General features: G+C 44.4%; 1 protein-coding gene across 3 annotated transcripts in view; it reads right to left on the bottom strand.

The window, feature by feature from the left end:
- The window catches only part of SPTB (spectrin beta, erythrocytic), a 138,563-nt gene that overhangs the window by 97,332 nt on the left and 25,790 nt on the right, over nt 1-15,441 (bottom strand). Inside the window, exon 2 of one of the 3 annotated variants that reach the window (XM_037740454.1) lies at nt 7,935-8,066. The exons of 1 other annotated variant lie outside the window; for it this stretch is intronic. The gene's annotated coding sequence lies outside the window, so the exon portion shown is untranslated. Of the gene's footprint in view, nt 1-657; nt 733-7,934; nt 8,067-15,441 lie in introns of those variants that run through there. One more of the 3 variants, XM_017533990.2, reaches the window with a different exon arrangement.

Here is a 15,441-nt window from a genome sequence, read left to right on the forward strand (position 1 = left end):
AAAAAAAAAAAAAAAAAAAAAAAAGCAAAAGCCAAGAGAGTAAAGACATTTTGTGACATTTGTTTAGATTCATGGTTTAAAGGTCTCAAAGCATCTTTTATAAATGTTAAAAAAGCAAAAGTCTTGAAAGTTACAAGGACTGCCACAAATGCATGGTCATATACGTAACCCTGAAATCATGTAAGATGCAACCTCAGAATTTGTGGAGTGAATTATTAAAGCTACACTCATTCTGCAGTGGGCCAGTTCCCAAAAAGAACTGTGAGGCTATTCTAAGAAGCCTCCTGCTACCTGAAGAAGAGCACCTATTCACATACCTCACCTGGCTGAGCTGTGACCCACAGAGCCCTTTCTTCACCATCCCTTCACATATGACACACACTTAACTGAGCTCCTTACTTCTGGAGTCTGTCAACATGACCAACATGTCAGGCTAACAGAAGTGAGATCAGCAGTAGAGCAGAGCCCTTCTCTAGGGAGGATACCACGGTACAGAGAGACGTATAGGGCCTGTACAACTTGCTGCTATTGCCATACAAGACAGTATCATTATGAACATCAATTTAATTAACCAAATATCTCCTGAAGGGATGCTGTATCTGTGTTCCTTATCCTCAAGGAGCTTACAGTCAGGAAGGTAATTTAAACATTCCTTACCGGCATAGCGGGAAAAACTGCTTTTCTCTGTGCTCCAGTGTTCTCACCCAGTTAATAGGAAGTAAATTTCTCCAGCTATGAATGTAATGCGGTTTACAAAATCCCATTACACTGACTCCTCCAAACAACCCTGAGTGCAAGCCACCCTCCTTATCCCCATTTTATAGGTCAGGAAACTGAGGCTTAGAGGGTTCAGTGACTTGCCCTAGAACATCAGCCTGTAAATGACGGATCCAGGATTCAAACGCAGGCAGTCTGGGTCAGAGCCCTTGCCCTTAGCTCCTGTGATCACTGCCTTGTCAACCCAGCCTGACCCAAGCCCTCTGCAGGGAGGAATGTGGAGATCAAAGGAGTGGGGAGGTTATAAACAGTTTTTAAATCATCTGAGATGAATTCTTCCACATCCAGCTCAACACCCAGCAACAAGAGCATCAAGAAAGGCAACAGGAAAGAAAGATGATCTGCACTGGAGACCCAGGAGGCTCTTTAGGGTCACAGCTAATCCACGCCCTGAGATTTCAAAACACAGAATGCACTGGGTCTCTAGCCTGTGTGAGATCCACATTTCTTGTGGGGATCACCAAGCACTTTCCCCGCCAAAATCGACACAGACATAGAGGAGATAGGAAAGCATTGTGAGTAACGTTCCCAGGACAGACCGGTGGCAGAGTCAAAAGGGAAACATCTACATCCAATTCTCCCAGCTGCCCTCTGAAGCCCCACTTCTCTCTCTTTTTTTTTTTTTTTAGGGTCTTTCTTTAACACAGCACACGTTTACCTATTTGCAGAAGGGAAACTCCAGCATGTGGAACTAGAAGAGGGTTTCTTGCAGAAGGTGTCACAGTTAGATAACACTCTCCTCCTGTCTGTTAAAGAGCGTGGCAAATGTTATCATCTGGAAGTACCCGGGACAAGAGCACCCCCAGTTCTGAGCACTGTAATTGGGCTACTCAGAAGTTCCACTGAACGGCATATCAGTGTCTTACCCACGGTCGTGCTAAGCTGCTTGTGAAGGAACTGCCACCACATTCCTCTCTTAGAGTGGCCTGATTCCAAATAGCTTGCCTGGAGCAAGAGGCAGGACGGCTGCCAAGTGCCTGCCGTTCCTAGGAAGGCGTGTGTGCGGGGCCACAGTGGTGGACACATAAACCAGCATAGGTCATTTGAAAGGTGCTGAGGAGTGACTGGTCATTGCTAAAATAGTCTGCAAGCAACTCTAAAACGTTGGCCCCACCTCATTTCCTAGTACATAGTACCAATACTCCTCCATTCAGCAAGGGTTGGAGCCAGTTCCCAGAAAGAACCAGAGGGTAGCAGGCAGGGGATTTCATGCCAGAAATAGTACACTAAGGTGACTTCAGTCTGGGGAAATGAACCAGGCAGTGCGGCAAAGTGGTTAGGTACATCTGGAGTTAGAATGCCTGGGGATGTCTCTGGGCTTAGCCACTTGGTAGCTGGGAGGCCTTAGGCCATTTACTTAAAGTCTGTAAGCCTCTATTTCTTCATCTATAAAATGGAATTAATAATAGTCATCACTTCACAGCACTGCTGTTTGGATCAAATGAGATAATGTATTTAAAGTCCTTAATAGAATGTCAGGCATGGAGTACATGCTCTGAAACTGTGTGGTCTACAAACATTGCTCTAAGGCTGCTGTTGTTCCCACAGCCCCCAAAAATAAATTGTTAGCCCCCCTTGTGCCTCAGTTTCTCCAGGTATAAAACAGCAACTACAACCCTCTCTGCTTGTGGCATTTAAAAATGGGGACATATAAGCTTGGATGCAGTGGCTTCTGTCTGTAATACCAACATTTTGGGAGGCCAAGGCAGGAGGACCACTTGAACCCAGGAGTTTGAGACCAGCCTGGACAACATAGAGAGACCCTGTCTCTATAAAAAATAAAAAAATAGCCAGGCATGCTGGCACATGCCTATAGTCCCAGCTGCTTGAGAGACTGAGGTGGGAGGATCACTTGAGCCTGGGGTTGAGGCTGCAGTGAGCTGTGATCATACCACTGCACTCCAGCCTTGGTGATAGAATAAGACCCTATCTCAATAAAAAGGGAGGGTAGGGGAGACATATAGAAGTAGACATGTTTTGTCATCAGACACAGTTTACATGGGTACTGGCCATCTTGCCCTTTTTGGGCATCTGTGTAGATTCTGTAAATACTGGATGACAGATTGATGAAAACAAACAGCATATATTTTGTGCTTTTCAAGGTTTTTACAGGGCCAGGAGAAGACATGAAGAGGCAACCACATCTCTACTGTGCTGCCTGAGACACACTGACAGAAGAGAAGCTCAGGGCAGGATGCAGAGCGGTTACACAGTCACTACCCAAGCTCTGTCAGTAGGCCAGGCGCCTACGGTAATCCCAGCACTCTGGGAGGCCAAGGCGGACCAACTACCTGAAGTCAGGTGTTCGTGACCAATGGGGCCAACATGGTGAAAGCCTGTTTCTACTAAAAATACAAAAAAATTAGCCAGCTGTGGTGGAGCATGCCTGTAATCCCAGCTACTTGGGAGGCTGAGGCAGGGGAATTGCTTGAACTGGGGAGATGAAGGTTGCAGTGAGCCAAGATTGTGCCACTGCACTCCAGCGACAGAGCGAGACTCTGTCTCAAACAAAAAAAAAAAGGATCTGTCACGTTGTTGCCCCCTCCTTTCCCTCCAAAAAAGGGGAAAAGATATTTTTACTTCAATGAGGGAAAAAAATAACCCTGAGCCAATATTTGAATGTTTGCCACCATTCTTCACATAAGCAAAGCAGTAAACTCTTTCCTCTCTCATTTCCACTTGGTCACAGCCCTGTCGCAGCTCCCTTGCTTCCATCACAACCCTTAGTCTCTGGTGCTAGGAAAAAAGGCGAGTGTGACATTTTGTCAAGAGCTAGGACAGGCTTCAGACTTGCTCCAGCAGCTGCCTTCTTTGGATAAAGGCCATCAGCTGTCAAACCAACCTGAGGAGCAGGGCTGGGAGAGAAGAGTGGGTATGCACAGATGGAATGCTGCCTGCCCACCTCAGCAGCACCCCTCACCAGGCTCAGTCGGCAGGCTTAGAGCATAGCACTTGTCACCGCCTGCTCTGAGCATTAGCCCACGCACCTTCCCCTGAACCATTCTGTGTTCAATGCAGAATTTACCCATTCTCCTGACCGGACTCTCTAACGCCATCACCACCACCAGCCTCCCATCCCAGCACAGAGCTGTGCGTTAGCCAAGACCCTTCAGACAGGACCATTGTTAAATTGGGATCATTCCTTTCAGTCACCCTAATGTGTTTTATTAAACTGTTTTTAATTATAAAAGTGACATATGTCAGGTCTCTAGCAAATCCTAACAGAAAATGCTGCAGTTGAGATCCAAAAAGAATGGACCTACCCATCCTCAAAATGGTACATCCAGGCTGGGTGGAGAATCCTCATGAAGAATGTGATGGCCATGGTCTCCAAGAGTGCTTAGCAGGAGTCATGGAGAAAAAAACAACGATGAGCTAGAAAGCCCAGCCTGTCTTTACTATTACAGTTACCCCTGACTGCCAGCAAATGCATGTCCTCAGTTGTGAGTTATCCACGTATATGTGAAGGGACCAGTCTTTATTATTATAGTTGCTGACTGCCAGCAAATGCATGTCCTCAGTTGTGAATTATCCTCGTATATGGGAAGGGACCAGGTCTCAACACACGATAGGAATTTATATCTCCAACAGACATTTGTAGAATACCATCACCCCCAACAACAAGGACAACCATGTTTAGTGAGTAGCTAGAACATGTGAGGAACCCTGCTAAGCGCCTGACATACATACCTCCTTCCATTATCAGTCCTCTCCTATGAGTGATTCTCACTTTCTCCATTTTATAAATGAAAACATTGAAGCTCACAGAAGTTAAGTTACTTGCCAAAGTCACATGACTGTAAGAATCAAAGGGTGAAATGTGGCCTACACCTGCCTGACGCTGGTCTGACAGCAGAACTTTAGGATTAACTGTCTCTAATGATAAATTTCAACTTGTTAATAACAGTCCAGCAATTCACATTAATATTTAACAGGGCTTTAATTGAAAAGTAACATGAAGAAGAGGCTATGACTTCCCATAAACACCTCTCTTTGTAAGTCAGATTCACTATTCTCCCCAACTCCCTATCCCATTTCTACTAAAAATTGCCCAACATTTCCAAAATACATACAAATCACATTCCAGGGATTTCACCTGATCTCGGTGTTTGGAAAGATGTCTGCCTCCCATTCCCTTTGTGACCACAGCATGAAACTTTGGAGATGGAGAGGAAGATGATCTTCCGAAAACCTCTGAGCATTTCATGTCATTAACCTGACCAGAAATAAGACCCAGAGTCCCAAGTTTTTGAACTGTTGCTCTCACTATGTACAATACTCCCTTGTTAAAGAGACAGACGGACATGAAAAACAAGCAAACCACTGAGAAATGAAAGATCCAATGTAATCCATAACCAAACCTGAGTAGGCCAGCTATACAGAATCAGCTCCTCCTATCCTCACTATCTGGGCATGGCAGAACTAGCCTGTCCCCGTCATTATCTCTCTTGTGCCCTACACAGTTTGCTACACCCACTGCATGTGGATATCCTTATCAGAAAATAGCCACTTAGCAAGTTTTTTTCCTTTGAACAGAAGTAGCTGCTTAGCCCGCCAAAAGATTAATAGTTCTGTGTATGCCCATTGGTATAAATATTACAAACATAGATGTAAAGCTCATGAATACAGAACAGATACTGGTTGTGTAGCACAAGTGGCTGTGTGTCTTTGGAAACTATAAGTCTATTTATAACTTATAGTCTTAGCTCTTTGACGAAAAGACCTGCCAGTCTCCTCATCCCCATCAATTGGTGAAAGAGAACCAAACTGGAGTAGGGGTGATGAATTCATCCCACAAATATCTTCTAAGCACTGGGTTGAAGTCTCAAACTTAAAGTTTTACCAAACTATAGGACTCTAGAGATAAAAAGCAAAAGGTTGTGACACTAGTGTTAGGAGACAGCAGGATCACTCAACGTACAGCGCTGCCAAGCTGTACCAGCCTTTGACAATAGGAAAGGATCGTGTCAGGGATCAGAAGTTTCCCTGTGTTTCCTCAACTTTGTGAAATGAGCTCTGCCATGGGCTCATCTACTCTCTTCATTATTGAGTCAAATTATTTTCGACTCTTTTTAAAATTTTATCATTTTAATTTTTAATGTGTGTCAGTTATTTATTAAATACATTCCATGGTCAGGCATTTCGGGTCAATACCGATTTTCCAAAAAAAAAAAAAAACCCGCTCTACATTTTATGCATAAAGTAGGTAGACTGTGGAGTTCAGATGAAATTTGTAATGACTTCGAGGTCCTTAAAAGATTGAAAACCACCAGTGTGAAGCACTGTTGCAACCGCAGCCTAATGCACCCAGTGAAACACTAGATGCTACGTTCCTGTATCACCCCTGTGATCAGGATGAAAGCAGAGAACTGCTACTCCTGACTTGTAGTGAGTAACTTGATTATAATGCATCAGGATGACTGGAATTCCCTTCTCTCTACACAGAGAAGCCCGATCTCAACAACAGAAGAAAGACTACACGGTAATTAAAAACCCTGCCCCAGAAGGGGAGTGGACTCATTCACCTTAAACCCTCTGAAAGAGTCAGAAAACATCAGGCGGAGTGGGAGGGGCGGGGAGATTGTAAAGACCCCAAAGCTGGATTATATATTATATAGGCTGCATGTAAAGGCTAACAGAGCCTTACACTTTGCAGAACGTGCTCAGCCAAAGAGGCCAAGACAGCACACAGCTGCAGAAAGCCTACACAGATACAGAGAGAGAGCAGCCAGGCTCCCGAAACGGCAGCAGAATGCATAGGTCATCAGTATCTGTACCTGGGTGACAGCACAAGGTGGATAAATGTATGCACCTGTGTTGTGGCAGCTGATTAATTCAATTAATATTTATTGAGCACCTGCAGGACTCATGGCAGCATACTGTGAGCAAAGACAGTGTCTCCTGCCTTCAAAGAACTCATGATCTCATTATAGTAAGACAATGAGTTACTGGTCATTGGGTGATGACATAACTGAGTATATTCAGGTACTGTCTGGACCATATACACTAATGGCTTGTTTAAATTGGGTCTAAATATATGTCAGAAAGGACCTTTGTCCCACTGATCCTTTGCATTCTTGGAGCTAACAGCAGAAGAAGTCAACTGAACGATCAGATTCCAATCTGCTCTACAGTTTAGCTGTTAGGGTGAGAGAGAACATCAGGAGCTCCTTCCACAGCCTCAGAGCAGAGGAGCAGTTCATGTGAGGAGGGAAGGCACTCACCAGCAACACCATATCAAGCTTGAGAGTGGTCCACAGCCAGCCCACTAAGCTATCAGGAGCCAGTTACCCACCCTGAGTGTGTCCATCATCATGTTTCTCAACAGTCATAAAAGCCCTCGTCTATGTGTGGCACCACCTCAGGTGTGGTTTCTCCAGTTGTTCACCGGCTTAGAAGCCTCAAGCCCAGTCAGTTCTTGGTCCAGGACCTAATCCTCAAAGTCCCAGAAAATTAAAACAGAATTTCACTAGGAAACGGTGACCCCAAAGGCCAGTGAAGAGAGCCCAACTTGGCTACAATTTTCTTTCCTAAAACACATCAAAGGCCAAAATCCTGGCCATGTGAGAACACATGCTCCATCCTCATGAAGAAGAATGGGCAGAACAAATCAGCAGACAGCCCTCTTCTAAGTGGCATATTATGTCTCAGGATAAGAGGATCCTGATGCGGGCATCTAGGGGAGAATTTTCCAACCTGTGTCCAGTGGGAGTTGGGGGAAGAGTAGGTGACTGGGAAACGCCTATTTATCTATCCTTCAGGTACCTTCCCAGGTTGGTGCTAGCTCCTTTCAGGCCACATTGGCTTTACAGAATGTCAACTCAGAAGAAGAAATCCAGGGAGCAACCACCACACTCCTAAGCCAGAACAGCAAGCAGGACTCCAGAAAGTCTGAGATGAGAGCACTGACTACCATGAGACACCAGCCAGCTGGTGGGAAATGCTGACCTGTTATATTCCCTTCCTTTTCCAGCCAGATTCTAAATAAACCACTTGAAACTCATTGCAGAGTTCATGCCTAACACAGCATGCCACCCTTTGCTGTTGTGTCAGCCAGCACAGACCAGCTCTCAGGATGCATGCCTTATTTCCTCGATGCTCCATGGGCCCCCACCGCAAACCCCCTCCAGGGTAAGACAAAGGGAGGCACTACATACCTCTGCTTCCTCCACCATCCATGGCCGGGTGATCACATGCATCCATACTTCACCTGTGAATGCCTTCATCCTTCTCATCTGTATCCTCATATTTATACTGATCAATCATATAAAGCTGCTCTTCAATGTCTCCTGAGAATAGAGGAGTCCATGGCCCACTTTGATCATCTCTTCTAGCAACTCACCATCATCACATTTAGAAGTTTTATATTTTGCTTTCATTCATTCCCTGCCATTTAAACCTACTTTTTAAGAAACACCACTGCATGATGTTTTCCCCCATTTTACCTTTTACAACGGTAGAAATCTGGTTAGAGGCATACACTTAGAGAAGACACTCCCACTCTTCTTGCTTTCTAGTTTCATAATCCAAATCTCTTTTGCTTTTTATTGTGGAGCCCATTTTTTAAAATCACATTAATTTTCTTTGCTCTCATTAACACTCACTCCAAATTCCCTCATTTGTCTCTAATAGGAGTTCACAAATGAGACTCGGGTCTGTGTAGAGAGCTGGCCAGATGTTCTGAGAGGATGACCTCATCGTTTCCCTCCTTTTGATGGTACCATTTTCAATATTGCTATTATGTCACTTAGTCATTTTCAGCTCATGGTTGAGATAAGTAGTTGGTATGGGCTACAATAAACCTTCTCTGATATTCAATGTTCATCAATGTTGTTAATTATTGTACATATTACATTGCTAAATTACAAAACTGCAAGATAGCTCCACAAGTTAACTAGTTTATCACTCATTCACCCACTAACACACAGAGAATCCAATATAAATTTTACTTTACTTACTATTTTGCAATTTATGCTCCATCAAGGTAGCTTCTGGTTTAATTATAGCTTATAGGGGAATTCCAACACTTTCAAAAATGCATTATGAGAAAAATGGAAAGATAAATAAGGGCCAGTTGTTTAATAGTCACATAATACTCTTGACTTATGTAATCATGTTTATATTAATAAAAATTACTGACTTTTAATGAGCACCTACTATGTGCATGTCCTATGCTAAGCATTGGGGAGGATACACTCCCTACACTCACAGAGCTTCCTTCCAGTCTAAGTTCAGAGACATCATATGGATCATAATCCCTTATCTGCAACAATTCTGAAATTCCAAAAGCTCTGAAAGGTTTTTTAAATAATTCATTTGGCAGTAAAATATGCTCTGAATAGGTTAAGTAGGTTAAGTTACAGCCTTTATTTATCCTTTGTGTAAATATTCATAAGTTTTGCTGCAAAAATAATAGCATGTTTGATTATGGGATGCTATCCCAAACATTGTATAATGTTTCCAAATCTAAAACATTTTGAATTTGAAAACACATATCCTCAACTGGCTTCAAATAAGGAACCATGGACCTGAAAATGACATGAAAAGGGAAACAACACAAGCCAAAGTTTTCCCACTGACTGAGTAGGGGCCTAGGTGAAAGGTGGGTTAGCCTGTTACTCTATTAGTTCTGAACACTGTGTCTAAAAAACTATAGGTAGCAAATGTGTCACAGCAATGTTTAAATTAACCTAGTCCGTTTGAAAAAAAATAGGGACAACAGCAACAATATAATTGGATATTCTGGCCCCGTTTTACTAAAACTTGGACGCTTGATCCTAACTCAACTCAGACAAAACAGTATTTGCGCATCTCCTCTTTTAGAGCAGAATTTTACATTTCACCTCCTGAATAGGATCTTCCTCATTTCAGGTCATTTCTCCAACTCCAATGACAGGGATTCCCATCTCACTCACTGAGAGGAGGGCCATTCCTAGTATGAAGTCACTCTCAGTGTAAAGTAAGGAACATTTTTTGTTTTAATCTGCCAAAAGTCACCTTTGTTATCATTGTAATCAGGAGGCTGTAAGAGGGGCTATGTGGCTACTAACACTCTACTCACCTTAAACAATAGCAAGGAGTACCTGAGCACTCTCGTCTGCAGACCGCTGGTCTAGAGTATTAACCCATCTACGTCACATGGGCTGTACTCTTCAAAGACAAAGTTCAACATATCCTGGGGTCTTTGGAACACTCATGCCACATGTGGCAGAGCCTGAAGCTGCAGGATTATTACTCTAGACCAGGAGAGGTCAAAGGATAGCCCCCAGTATGTTTTGCATGGCTACAATCCACATTTTTAAGGACTGTAAAACAAACTAGAATATGTGACAGAGACCACCAGATGCAGCCACAAAGCTGATAATAGTCACTGCCCAGCCCTTTATAGACAAAGCTTACTGACTCCTCCTTTTTGCCTGCGAAGAGGACAAAAAAGAACTGGCTTTGAATGCCTACTAAGCATCAGATGCCTTACTCGGCACATCACCACTGCAACACAGGTCCGGGGACATCAGGTGTGTGAATGAGTGACTTCCAAAACAGCGGCAGGATAAGGGCCTCCCCAGAGCCTGTCCATACCCACCTGTGGATGGCTTCTTTAGAATCCCACCATGGGACTCTCCAGAAGGATTTCAGAACCACTGTAGTTGATTCAACCTCAGACTTGTTTTTTTAAAAAACTCACTTTTTCTGATAGTTCCTTTCTTCCCATTACATCCATACAGACCTATTGGCCAACATCCTCAAGTTTCCATCCCCTCACCAGGGCCCCCTCACAAACCCTGGCTTCTTTCAGAGTCCAGACCTGTGCTGTCATCATGGCCTGGGCTAAGGCATGAGTCCCCTACCTCCCTGTCCCCCCAGCAACGAAGAGTTCAATTTTTGGAAGAGGTGAAATAAGTAGAATGCCAACACTTCCTATTTCCTTTGCATGATTTGTGTTGTCATTGTGAAAATCGTGCAGTAAGTGGTGTGATTTATGGTGACTCCAGCCTTCCTTTCTTTGTGATCTCCTTTCCCAATGATTCTACAATTCTTCCTGCTCTCTATTCCCCTTCCTTTTCATTCTGTCAAACTCTGTTCTTCTGAAGTACCAGTCATAGCCAGAGTTTGATGTGCTCCCATTCTTATTCAACAGGGTGACAATTGAAGGACCAGCTCATTATATGCAGTCTTTGAGGCATTAGAGAAATAGAAGGACTAAGTTGGCCCGAATCCAAGTCTTCTTTTTGTCTAACTACATGTCACATTCTTTATGCACCTGACACAACTTCACAGGTAACAGCCCAGATTACATAGAAATGTCCAGAAAGACCCACTGCTTGCCCTGTTAGCCACTTTTAGATTCTTTTTACTTTCCAAGGACAGAGAACACTACAGACCCAGTGAGCAACGCAAAGAAAAAAACAGTTGCATAGTTTTAAAACGTTCACGTATGTTATTTCTGCTAGTGGAGATGGAGTACAAAGATTAAGAGGCAGGGCTATGAGCAGACTGCCTGGGTTGAAATTCCAGCTCTGCCGCTTACTGGCTGTGTAATCTTGGACAAAACAGCCTCTCTGTGCCTTGGTTTCTTCATCTATAAAACAAGGATACTAACATTATCTACGTTATGGAATTGTGAATATTAAGGATTTCCTATATGGAAAATACCCAGAACAATGTCTGGCACCTAGAAAGAGTTAGTATCAGTAGTAGTCGTCGTAGTAATAGTAGTAGTAGCAGTGTATGTTTGTCCCTCAATCTTATTATTTGGGCTTATTCACTCTTTCCCTTAAAAGGGAACCTGAACCTTAAAAGGGAAAGAGTGAATGAGCTGTGTGCCAGGCCCTTTGCTAGGCATGAGGGTTACGAAGATGATATAAACCTGCTGGATAAAGAAAATGTGGTACATATACACCATGGAATACTGTGCAGCCATAAAAAGGAATGAGATTATGTCCCTTGCAGGACATAGATGGAGCTGGAAGCCATTATCCTCAGCAAACTAACACAGGAACAGAAAACCAAACACTGTGTATTAGTACTGGTAAGTAGGAGCTGAACAATGAGAATATATGGACACAAGGAGGGAAATAACAAACTCTAGGGCCTGTTGTGGGTGTTGGCGGGAGGGAGAGCTTCAGGAAAAATAGTTAATGCATGCTGGACTTAATACCTAGGTGATGGGTTGATTGATACATGCAGCAAATCACCAGGGCATGTGTTTACCTATGTAACAAACCTATACATCCTGCACATGTACCCCAGAACTTAAAATACAAATATAAAAGAGTCCCCCAGTAGCTTGCAGTTGAGTATTTGAAAAGCTGTAAAAACAGGCTAGGTGAGAACAAGGAAAGGGAAGTACCTATGGGTTCTATGGGAGCAGAGTAGACACCCAGAACGCCTTCTGCAAGGGTCGAAGATGAGTGGGGATCAGAGCTGAGCCTTTAGGAGAAACAGGAGCTATTCAGGCACACTTGGGGATGATGGAGAAGTGGAGGCAGACACCACAGGCAGGTAAGAGGAAGGCATATGTGGAAGCATGGAAGGATGGAGGAAACAGCCTGGAGTTCTCGGGAAACTGCTGCCAGCTCGGAGAGGGGCAAGAGATAAGGCTGGGGCTGGACAAGGGGAACCTGAGCAGTGAGGAGTCAGTGAAAGGTGCTAAATGGAACAGTATGGCTAAGCTTGCCTTCTAGAAAGGTCCCTTTGGCAGGTGTATGGAGGGATGAATTCAAAGGGGAAGGGACAAGATTACAGGCACTGAAATGATTAGGATGCCACTGCAGTAATTGAGACAGGAGATGGTGTGGGCAAGACCCAGGACTTTGGTGAGGAGCGATCAGGTTACAAAACTATTTAGGACAGTGGTAGGTGACTGAAAATAACAAGTGACAGAAAGGGAAGAGCCAAGAATGATTTCTCAAGTGGATGATGGGCCTATCAACCAAGGTAGTGATTACAAGACAAGGAGGAAGTTTAGTAGGGATAAAGGATGAGTTCAATGGGTCAAAAATACATAGCAAGCCCTTACCCTGTGCTAGCCATAATGTTAGGTGTTGTGACGCAATAATGAAGCAAAATAGACAGGCTTTCTGCTCTCATGGTGCTTTCAGTCTAGCAAGGAGACGAACAGCCAGTGAATTGTTGCAAATAATTATAATTTGCACATTGCACAATGCTGCAGAAGAGACGTATAGGTACTAGGCAAGTATTAACAGAGAGGTTTCCACTAGCCTGGGGGATGTGGGGAGGCTTCCCTGAGGAAGTGGCCTTTAGATGGATACCTATGGGACAAATAAGAGACAGGCAAAGAATGGGGAAAGAGCACATGTAAGGCCAGCAGTAGGAGTCCTGGACATCCCATGGGATGCCTGGGTGGAAATGCTTAACCTGAGGCTGGGTACTCAAGTCCTGAACCTGTGGAAATGAATGGCTGGAAGCCAGAGAGATTTAGAGTCATCAGCAGCAAATAGGTGGTATCAGGAAAACAAAAAGTAGCCAAGATTGTCCCCAAAGAGGGTTTATGCTGTCAGAATGGGAGCTGAGGGTGAACCCTGGAGAACCCCTTCCTCAGGATATGGCCAGGAAGTCATCGAAGAAAGCAAGTTAGGAAATAACTGTATCAGGAATCCTTGGGGGATGAAATTTCCGGAAGTAAGGAACAAACAACAGTGTCCCATATCCCAGAGAGCCTCAGTTATTCACATCTGGTGACCACAGGGAGAAAAGTTTCAGTAGAGCATGGGGACAAGAACCCATGGCAGCAGGAAGTGGAATAAATCAGAGTACAACGAGTATAGCCCATTCCTTCAAAACATTTGATGGGAGAGGGTGTAGGGCTTTGAGGGTGAGCAGACAGGCATACAGGGCCAAGGGACAGTTTTGTTCAGTGGGAAAAACCTAAACTTGTCTATAGGCAAGAGTGAAATAGCAAGAGAGAGGGAAGGATTGAAGATTCAGATGTTCTGTGCCAGGCCCTGAAGTGTTTGGGAACATTTCTTGTGTCTACTGGCCTAGGATCTCACACATAGCAGGAGCTTAGTAAATTTAACACTCATCATTGGTATGACTCAAGAGACATTAAACATTTTTTAAAAATACTTATCACTGGGCAAAAACAGTCAATAGTTTTCTGGACTCTTGATTGGAGATAGCTCTCTCTCCACTAGATGGTCCAACTCTGGACTCCCTATATTAGTTCTGTCTCAGCTGGTCGTGTAGGATTTCCATTTGCTGAGCAAAACTGGCCCAGAAAACCACATGGGTGGGGGAAAGCTCCTTGGATTACACCCCATTCCATCCTCCAGGATGCCGGCAGGCCAAGGCCTCCAAGGCCTTCCCCTTCATTGAGGGGAAAACTGAGAAACTTGGTATTATTTCCTGGTGAACAAAATTGTAGTGCTACCTCACCCCAGAAACTCTCCTACAAATGAGTTCTCTGTGCACAGAGAGGCTGGCTGGGAAGGGCTGCTGATGCCCCTGTGAGGGGCCAGGCTCCATGATCACCCCTTTCAGGAAGTGGCGCCTGAATGAGATCATCCTGGGGCCCTTGCCCTTAATTTACGGCAACTCACCAGAAAGCAAGTGCCTTTCACAACTACTCTGTTGTCAAATGACAGCAGAGACACCTGGAATCATTTGGCTCCCTAGAAGAGAAGGGTGCCCAATGCGCCACTCACCAGGCCTCCCAACCAGGGAGGAGGGAAAGATAAAACAAAAAGCAGCAAAGCTTAGAAAAGCAAAACTAGACAGAAAGGGAAGGAGACACAGTGAACAAGGCGTCCATGGGAAGAAAAAATGTCTAGGAAGAACTATTCCTCTCACCACAGGATGAATCAGCAGAGGATACCAGCCTAGAGATCCTGACCCATTCCTAGAGGAGAATGCACTCTAAACACTATTATAAACGAAATAGGAAAATGACACTCGAAGAAGTTATTCTTTACAGCTTGGGGAAATGAAAAAAGAGAGATCATATTAGAAAAAATATTTCCATCACAAGACACCAAATACACATCATCTCGTGTGTTCTAACACAACATAATTTTTTTATTATTATTTTAAAATCTTTTCATAAGACAGGGTCTTGCTTGCTACACTGACCAGGCTGGTCTTGAACCCCTAGGCTCAAGTAAACCTCCTATCTTGGCCTCCCGAAAAACACAACATAATTGCCTGAGAGAAATGTGGATCTTCTTCTTAAGTGGCTTCCAGATTTGGATTTTCCCCTCAGCTCCTCTTGCTGCTATTGGAACCAGAAAATCCATGAAAAATAAATATACGACAGAGAAAGAAACAAGAAGGCTGGAGCCAGAGCGCCTGAGAGCACCAGGAAGGGAGGCGCTCCAGGCATGTGGTCTGCTCCTTCTCCAGATTGCCTTAGAAGAGCCTCTCTCGATCCTCCATCCCTTCCCGTAGGGCTGGAGCAGGAGGCTGGCATCACGGCACCAGGCACCCTGGTAGGACACCTGCTCAGTGCCACTGAGAGGCTCGCAGGGCTGGGCTGCAGGGCAGAGCTGCGGAAGCACTGGCTGAAGCCCAGGCTCCGGCCCGAGGAGTGAGGCGTGGCAGATGGCAAGGACACACACAGCCCAGCTGGCCCCAAGCCTCCTTGCCTGGTTCAGGGGAGGGAAGAAACGGGAGGAAAAGACGTTAAGAAAAAATGGAGGTTTCAGA

This window comes from Cebus imitator, unplaced genomic scaffold, assembly GCF_001604975.1.
Source record: "Cebus imitator isolate Cc_AM_T3 unplaced genomic scaffold, Cebus_imitator-1.0 Scaffold83, whole genome shotgun sequence".
NCBI lineage: Eukaryota > Metazoa > Chordata > Mammalia > Primates > Cebidae > Cebus > Cebus imitator.